This window comes from Opisthocomus hoazin, chromosome 5 (genome assembly GCF_030867145.1).
Source record: "Opisthocomus hoazin isolate bOpiHoa1 chromosome 5, bOpiHoa1.hap1, whole genome shotgun sequence".
NCBI classification, from domain to species: Eukaryota; Metazoa; Chordata; class Aves; order Opisthocomiformes; family Opisthocomidae; genus Opisthocomus; species Opisthocomus hoazin.
Window position 1 is genome coordinate 86,173,318 of NC_134418.1, and position 9,403 is coordinate 86,182,720.

The window sequence follows — 9,403 nt, forward strand, 5'->3', positions numbered from 1 at the left end:
GCATCGCTGTTGCATTTCTCTGTAACCGTTATTTCCTTTTTTTCACTATTCGGTTACTACATACTACGTTAATGTCTTTAAATTTAGGTAAGCTCACAAGCAGCTATTTCAGGCTACAAATAGCTATGTGTTGTGTTATTAATGTGTTTATTTAAAGAATTCGCCAGGGAAACTTGTGCAGAATAAAGCATTTTGCAAGAGTCATGAAGAAATGGGAGAAGTACAGGAGATATTTTCTACTGTATTTGTGCTGGGACAACTGAAGAGGGAGGTACAGATCCCTGCAATGGCCAAAGTACAGTGGTCCAAGGCCACCAGACTTTATCTCAGATCCTGTTTTTTTTTCAGTTAGGCTTTGTCCTGCACACTGTTTCGGTTTCTGCCCATTTCTGCTTTTCAGTTCCTGCTTTCCTTTGTCCAATGTTCTCCTCCCCAATCTCTCTTCATAACGAATTCCCTCAGCTAACCTAATAATTGACTTCAGTGGGACTTGAGGACATGCTCAAGTGCTCTCCTGAAGAAGGATGCTCTAGTCAATCAGGACTGAAATTGTCTGTGAAGTAAATAACATTTATGAAGAGTTCTCTGAGTTATGAATAAATGCAAGAACAATTTGTTCATGTTCGTTTTGTCACAAATTACTTTATTCATAAATTGTTCGGGCAGCTAGATAAACCTCTCTCAGATACCTGGTGTGGAAGAGAAATAACCTCGCTTACGTATTCATTTAAATTCTTTGAGGAGCTTTTGCTGGCATCCCCAGTGCAGCAGTCCACTGTTTGGACAGTGTAGCAAAGACATAGTTCTATTTCTTTTTTGCTTTTGTTTCTTCCTGATTGCATCTCTACTAGGAGTTAAAAACCTGAAGTAGCCTCTGGAGCGGTCTGGCTTGCACCGGGTAGGCAGCTGGTTTCTGGACATGGTTTGGGAGTTCTGAAGGAACTTTCTCAGTAAGTAGTTGCCCATCACTGGAAGGTAAGGGAAGTGAGTAGTGTTACTTGGTTCTGTGGCAGCTGGCCTCGGCAGCAGGTTTGACCTAGTAATATGGGTGCACCAGGCTGCAGTGGGGTAGAGAAGAGTCCTCCTGTTCCTTACAGGACTGTGATTTTACCTGGTCATGAAGCAGAAGCTGCAAAGGAGCTTCTTCGGGTTGAACTGTGAATGTATGGTGGGATGCAAACTGTGGCTGTTGAAAGCAGACTGTTTAAAAAGCAGTTGCAGAGGAATACTCCACAGGGTTAGAATACTGCTAGCTGAAGGTCACACTTCACCACCATTAGTAGCATTGTATGCCATTAATACCTGTATTTCAAAATGAATCTACACATATTACTGCAATTTGGTCCTTTGCAAATGCTTTTCGTTGTCTGGGGAATAAACCAAACTCATGCCCTCCATCTGAGACAAAGCCACTTAGCGTTTCACACATCACCAGTAAATGGTCTTGCTGGTGCCGTCACACGTGAACTTCACAGCCTGCGATCACATCCAGGCAGTGGCACACAGACAAATCACAGAGTCACAGAATGGTAGGGGCTGGAAGGGACCCCTGTGGGTCATCTAGTCCAACCCTCCTGCTGAAGCAGGGTCAACCTACAGCAGGCTGTAGAGGACCTTGTCCAGACGGGGCTTGAATATCTCCAGAGAAGGAGACTCGACAACCTCCCTGGGCATCCTGTTCCAGTGCTCCGTCACCCTCAGAGTGAAGAAATTCTTCCTCATGTTCAGCTGGAACTTCCTGTGCTTCACTTGAGACGTACTGCCACTTATTCCACCCAGACTAAGATACAGCGATGGCTCCGTCAATCTTCAATGGCACGGCCCGAGTGCACAGATTCTAGATAAACTCTGCACTCTTTGTAGCCCTTCAGGTCTGACAGCACACGGACAATCCTTCCGGCCCTTCTGGGCAGGGGGCTGGTTTCGCTGATTTCAGTAAAACCAATATTTTCAGAATTTGTATGTAAAAATTGAGAATTTTGTCCAGTTCTGATAGAAAAAGACAGATTAATAAAGTAGCCACTTGGTAGGGATTTGCATGTCTTGTTTTAATAAACTTTAAGTACTTGATCTAATGAAAGAATTTCAAGTAGGGGGTTGCATCATCTTCCAGACTCAGTTTTAAAGCTGGTGACAGAGAAGGTCACAGAGAAGGACAGCATTCAAAACTCAAGAAAAGGAAGATGACTGAATCAAGGACAGGTCTTGTTTTACTCTACTGACCATCTGCACACCTCTGTGGCCCTGTACTGCAGAGACAAGAAGGCTCCATACTCTGCTTGCCTTGTAGTGCATGGGAGAGTTCAGGTAAATAAGAACGATTCCCAATCTATGTATTTATAGACAAAGTACTAGACTTTTGACCTGTGCAAAACTGTTCAATATTACCACGCTGATATTTCTAGCCACTCCGTAATTAAAGACTGATTTCACAGCAGTAGCGGGCATGAACCTCCATGGTATTTTAGAATGAATTTGGTTTTTTGTAGATCTGGTCTTATAAATAGGTCTAAGATCTAGGGTACTGCAGGTATTAATAACTGTTGTTAATAATAGAAGGGAATTTAAGTTAGGAGGAGGTAAGGACTGACAAATGTAGGATGGCAATGTGGCTAAAGTATTGCCTTCTTAGATGAGGCCAGAGAAAGGAATTAATCAGCTTTAAGAGGAAAGAATTTAGCAATGGCGAAATAGAGTGTCTTGGTAAGTCAAATTTTCAGAGAAGTTTTATATATACAAGACAAAATTTAGAGCTACGGAACTAAAATAATCATGAAACGTCAAGAAGCGTGATACACTATGAAAAAGTGTGACCAAAGAAGTTACCTCAGCTGGAGCAAATGTTTCCCAGTTTGAACTGAATAACAAGCGTATCTGTAACATACTATGGCAGCACGCTGAAAAAGATGTTGGTTGCCATCTGGGAAGTTGCAGCGATTGCACTTTTTAAAAATTTCCTTCTAACAAGAAACGATTTTGCAATCTCAGCTGTGGCAGAAATTATCAAGATGAAACGCTTCTTTACCTTTACTTAAATGATACATTATGCAAATCGAAAACAGCAATTTAAGGAAGCGATTACATCAAGAGAACAGCTTTTCTGATCCTCGCACAGGAAATGTGAAGGGATGAAAAAAGCAAACCCGAAACGCTGTTGACTTCGAGCTATTACAGGCAAAAAGCTCAATACCTTTCTTCATTTCAGGACTTTGTGGCTCAGCGATTGCCAGTAAAGACAGTCCTCGTATCACATCCACGACGTGAGGCCTTTAAAGAGCTGAGGACAAGTAGGTGAAGTTGTACGCCTGCTGAAATCTGGAAACATGGAGGTGGCACTGTTGAAAAGGTACAGGGGCACTCAAAGAGTTGCTTCCAGGGCAGAACTGAAAGTAGACTCTTACCCTGACCTAAACTACTGCACCACTTCACATTTATGAGCTTTTCTGGGATTTGTGGCACTCTGTTGATAGCAGCAAGCAACCCAGTGCTGGCTGATCGCTGCCCATCAGTGAGTGGGTTTTACCAACAATTTGTTTACGTCAGGCTTTGAAGCTGAGAAGATGGCTGGGGAAAACCAGGGACATTCAGGGGACGACAAAGCTGCGTCCCGCTTCACTAATCCATCCCCACCGCGTATTTCAGCCATTTTAAGCACGTGTTTACGTCGTGTTGACTTCATATGCTCTCTTGATCATCTGTATACAGAAGATTAACGTTTGGTCTCCTACGTTTTGACGGGCAACTCAAACTCATGAGCTGATTTTCATGCAGGGAGGGAGGCCTTTGACATTGGGAAAAACCTACCAGCTGCTACTGTACTCCAGCACAGGGCTGTCTAGGGACCTGCTAGAGTTTTTGTCCTTTTCTTTTCTTCTTAAAAAAAACCTGCCTCAGACAAGTTCTAATGCTGTTGGTCCTGCCTTGGGTGTGTGTCTGGACAGCTGATCTCTTAGGGTCCATTCTTGACAAAAAATAAGGTGCATTTCCTTTATTCAGAAAAAAATGCAATCAAATTGTTATTATTATTTTAATTATTATTTTTGTGGTTATAGCTCCTTGTGTGACTTGGTGCCTGGCATTTTATATGCCCATGGTTTTTCTAATTCCATCCAAACTCTGTCTATGTATATTCAGTTTTCTTAGGTAAAAATAGAGAGGTTAGATCATTTGTATGTAAACTGATAAATTTTTTTTTTTTTTGTATCAAAATATACTTTTCACAAAATCTTTTCTTGGACTGTGATGTTCTCAGCATTTTTAACCGTGCTGCAGCTGAGCTTTACCTTGTTGGAGTAGTAAGTGTGAAGTAGTGGCACGTGGTGAGACCGAAACCGTGTGTCACCTAGGCAGTTCAAATGATGCCTTCTCTGCTTTTCAAAAGGTGAAGCTAAAAGGTCCTGCTCTTCTCATTTTGCCAGCTCCCCACCTGTACACCTCTCTGAATAAATATTTTGGCAGCGGGGTGATGGGGGGGCTGGGGTGCATGGCAAACGGGATGTCGAAGAAGCACAAGTTGCAGCTGGATTAACTGAAGCTGTGTGTAAGAGTGAAAAATGAGTATGAATGGTATGAATGTCTGGGGGTGGAAAATAACCCAGGACCCTGTTACCTTACAAAAAGACAGCTGAGGTGTACTGGGGTCACTGCTGATGTCACTGTACGTTGGGGTAAGGGACAAGAAGAGGTTGGGTGCATTAGTATCACATATTCTTGGAAATATGTTTAACTGCTGAACAGTATATATTTTTAATTAGGATGTGTTTATTATTTTAGGCTGTTATTGTCTGGGGTTGCAGCGTGTTTTCTTTTTTTAGGGTTAGGTGCTGAATCTGAATTGTTGCTGAAAGCAGTTTACTAGATCGAGCGTTGTTTGCATGTAGTCACCAGTTCTTCTGGCTTCCCTCTGTTTCCTAATATCATAATTCACTGTGTCCTTGACTGAACATGAATTTTTATAAAGAAGCAGCGTGGTGAGCACTGAAAACATGAGAAGAGTTCTGATAATAGAAAACACACTCATGTAGAATTGACGTATGTCAGTGCTCTTTCAATTTTGTGAGAACAAAAGTAGGTCTATAATTACGATGTTCAATCTACAGACTACACTGTGAGCTACAGTGACTGAAGGGAGCTGAGCTGAAGACAAACTGAATGAAGAAGCTCAGAAATTGATGTGACGATGCCTGGGATTTCCTTAAGAAAAGAAAGGAAAGATCAGGGAACTCGGGATTCAAAATATCGTAGAAAAGATCTCCATATTTTTTTAAGTGAATAAATGTGTCAGAAAGGTTTTGGGGAAGTGTTCAGAGTGCCTTCAAGCAGTCAAAGAAAGGTGGAAGATTTAAGTAAAATGCCTTGGAGGTCAGAAAATGAGTGGGTAAAGGAAACTACAAGCAGCCAACCTCAGTTAGACATTGGATGGGAATTAAAGCAAATAAAGAGCTTTTTGCTTAGTAAATAGGGACGAGATAATGACACTTTGCACGTTGTATTAAAATAGTATTAAGACAGAGGAATAACATAGGGAAATAATATAACAGTAGTAATAGAGAGTTGTACTGAAATAAGATACAAATATATGAGTAAAGCCATGAGAAAGAAATGTGTACCCATCAGCAAGGATTGACTCAACAGTCTGTTGCTTAGAAGAACTGTAGTTCCTGAGAGTCAAAACTTGTGGGTGATGGTAACGGAGAAAGTATGATAAAGGATGCTGTGACATCTTTGTGAAACAAGAAGCAAGCAATGTAGCTTCATGAAGGACCATGCAAAATTGGAGGGGGGAACTCAAGTCACAGGTAAGAAATCACAGAATCACAGACTGGTCGGGGTTGGCAGGGACCTCTGTGGGTCACCCAGTCCAACCCCCTGCCCAAGCAGGGTCACCCAGAGCAGGCTGCACAGCACCGCGTCCAGGCGGGGCTGGAATATCTCCAGAGAAGGAGACTCCACAGCCTCCCTGGGCAGCCTGGGCCAGGGCTCCGTCACCCTCAGAGGGAAGAAGTTCTTCCTCATGTTCAGCTGGAGCTTCCTCTGCTTCAGCTTTTGCCTGTTGCCCCTTGTCCTGTCGCTGGGCACCACTGGAAAGAGTCTGGCCCCGTCCTCCTGACCCCCACCCTGCAGATATTTGTAGGCGTTTCTAAGGTCCCCTCTCAGCCTTCTCTTCTTCAGGCTGAGCAAGCCCAACTCCCTCAGCCTCTCCTCATAGGAGAGATGCTCCAGTCCCCTCCTCATCCTCGTAGCCCTCTGCTGGACTCTCTCCAGTAGCTCCTCATCTTTCTTGAAGTGAGGAGCCCAGAACTGGACACAGGGCTCCAGATGGGGCCTGACTAGGGCAGTGTAGAGGGGAAGGAGAACCTCCCTTGACCTGCTGGCCACACTCGTTAACCTGTCGTCCACCAGGACACCCAGGTCCCTCTCCGCAGAGCTGCTCTCCAGCAGCTCAGCCCCAGCCTGTACTGGTGCCTGGGGTTGTTCCTCCCCAGGTGCAGGACCCTGCACTTGCCCTTATTGAACTTCATCAGGTTCCTCTCTGCCCAACTCTCCAGCCTGTCCAGGTAGATGTTTGTTTTCCTGTTGTATAGTTTTTCTACATTCTTCTATGAGGTATTCCTCACCCTTAATTTTAGTGACTGCACAGCAATTTTCCCTTCTGCAATGCCAGCCCTTCCTCTTTCAGTGAGCATCTCTAGTGCTCCTGTCAGTCTGTCTGCTCCATCTTCCCCCTCTCCGTGCCGTGTCCCCCCCCAGAGTCTAGTCAGATGAAAGCTGATCATGGAAGCCTTTATGAAACACCTTGGCACAGTTCTGCGCTTCTTCTTTCTGCCTGAAAATTATGTTCGTGCCTGTGTCACCCAGTCAGTGGGAGTACAAGAGCGAGCAACGTCCTGGCATCCTTTCCGAACGCACGCGCTGGGTAGCTTTTGCCGAGCGCTGTTCTGTCACGATGTTCAAAGCAAACATCTACTGCAATGCAGCTGTTTGAGCTCTGCCTGCACTCGGTGCGGTTCCTGTTAGCAGTTCAGTACATTTTTTTAAGCCTCTTTTTGTAAACATAGATCTGTGCTGCAAACTGATAGCTGTTCGGGGAAACGCAGGATCCCGAGGAGCTGCTTGCCTTGGCAAACACGCCTGTGCTTTGCAGTGCGTCAACAGGCTGTCCTTCAAGTAGTGTTTGTTCCCTCGGTTTGTATTAGCCTGGCCCAACACTTTAATATTTTTTTCACTTGCCTTCACGTAAGGAGATTGAGCAAATGTCCAGAATAGTGAATTTGACAACTATGGATCCATGCAGTCCCAGGTCAGATGATTTAGTTGTTCTACCTTTTATGTTCTGTAGGAATATATTAGAAGACTAACATTTCCAGGGCCAGGATCATGCAATTGATTCACATGAGCAGTCCCATCTTCTCTAAAACCAGGTGTTGACATCCCAGAGACAGCCTTTTGCCTATCTTCATTGGCTCTTATTCCCTATTCCCTTGCCGCAGTGCATTCCTGCCTTCGTTAAACAGCTTACCTCCACATCCACAGCAGAAAAGCTACTGCTCTTCTGGTTTTCCCAGTCAAGATCATTACAAATTAAAGGATCTCGCTATACACACACCCAGGGCCTCATCTGTAATCATCCTTCAAATCCACAATTTATTCTGTAGTTAACTTGTTACTATATGGCTCATGCAGTGTACGAGTAGTTTAGCTCTTCACGTAGAGTGGTCTGCTGATTTGTGAATGGTTTAAAACATTGATCTTTGAGAATATTTTTTATTTTATCATTACAATAGCAAGAGAAATTGAAGGTGCTTTTCATGTCTTAGCCAAGTTATAAAACCCTGGAAGATTAGAGTTCTCCACCTCCTTCAGAGAATGAGACCTGCTTCAATGGATCTTTTCACATCGTGTCTGGAATGGTTTTTCTGAAGCGAAGTAGCTGTTAGAGTGCTTAAAATTCTTTGATAGCGTGACTATGAATATGTGCTGCAGTCTGGCACGGAATGATTACACATTTGATATCTAGACTTCATCCATTCCCGTATCTACTAGTGATGTGGGCTATCATTTGAACCTCTGACAGTATCCATACTGAAGTAAATATTGCAGTTTAACCAAGTATTGTAATACTACCATACCTTTTTGACTTTCAGGGGGTTTTAGGAGGCTGTGGGTCTTCCATCTCTACTATAATAACGTCTCATCTGCAGCTTGTCAGAAATTGTGGGAGTGAAGACTTCACCTAAAGATACAGTGATAGGCCCTGGCATGGTTCATCCATGACCACCCATCCTCCAAACTAAGTTGTATTTTCTCCTACTTGTCACAGCCATTTCTTCCACCCAGAGCCCTTGAGGTCAGTCATGCGCCAGGCGCTTTGCTGCATGCTGTGTTTGCTGGGAAGGATGCGGGAAGGTGCAGATCGTGAGAGGGGAAGATGTGAGCAGCTCACAAAATGCAATGGTCCTTTGATGTACGGCACAGGCAGAGCATCCTGCTGACCGACGTGAGGAAGCACAGAGGGTGAGAAACAGCTCACACGTGGGAAAAGCTTCGTCTGCAAGGAGGTAAAGAGCTTGGAGAAGGAAGAGTGGTTTAGGGTTTTCACAGAATCACAGAATGGTCAGGGTTTGGAAGGGGCCTCTGTGGGTCATCTAGTCCAACCCCATGTCGAAGCAGGGTCACCCAGAGCAGGCTGCACAGCACCGCGTCCAGAAGGGTCTGGAATATCTCCAGAGAAGGAGACTCCACAACCTCCCTGGGCAGCCTGGACCAGGGCTCCGTCACCCTCAGAGGGAAGAAGTTCTTCCTCATGTTCAGCTGGAACTTCCTCTGCTTCCGTTTGTGCCCGTTGCCCCTTGTCCTGTCGCTGGGCACCACTGGAAAGAGTCTGGCCCCATCCTCCTGACACCCACCCTTAAGACATTTATAAGCATTTGTAAGATCCCCTCTCAGCCTTCTCTTCAGGCTGAACAAGCCCAGCTCCCTCAGCCTCTCCTCGTAGGAGAGATGCTCCAGTCCCCTCATCATCCTTGTAGCCCTCCGCTGGACTCTCTCCAGTAGCTCTTCATCTTTCTTGAACTGGGGAGCCCAGAACTGGACACTTTACTGCAGATGAGGCCTCACTAGGGCAGAGCAGATGGGGAGGAGAACTTCCCTCGACCTGCTGGCCACACTCCTCTTGATGCACCCCAGGATCCTATTGGCCTTCTTTCATTTTAGAGGGGATTTTTTTTTTTGGGGGGGGGAGAGGGATGAATAAAAGCGAAAGAGAGTGTTTCTCTTGAAGAGTCTAGAGTGCCTCCACCTAAAGAAGGGCAAATTATTTTCTTGTATTGACTTCAACGAAGTGGAGTTGATCTGATCCCTTGCTTTTCATGAAAAGTGAGACAGCAGGGAAATTTAAAGTTAA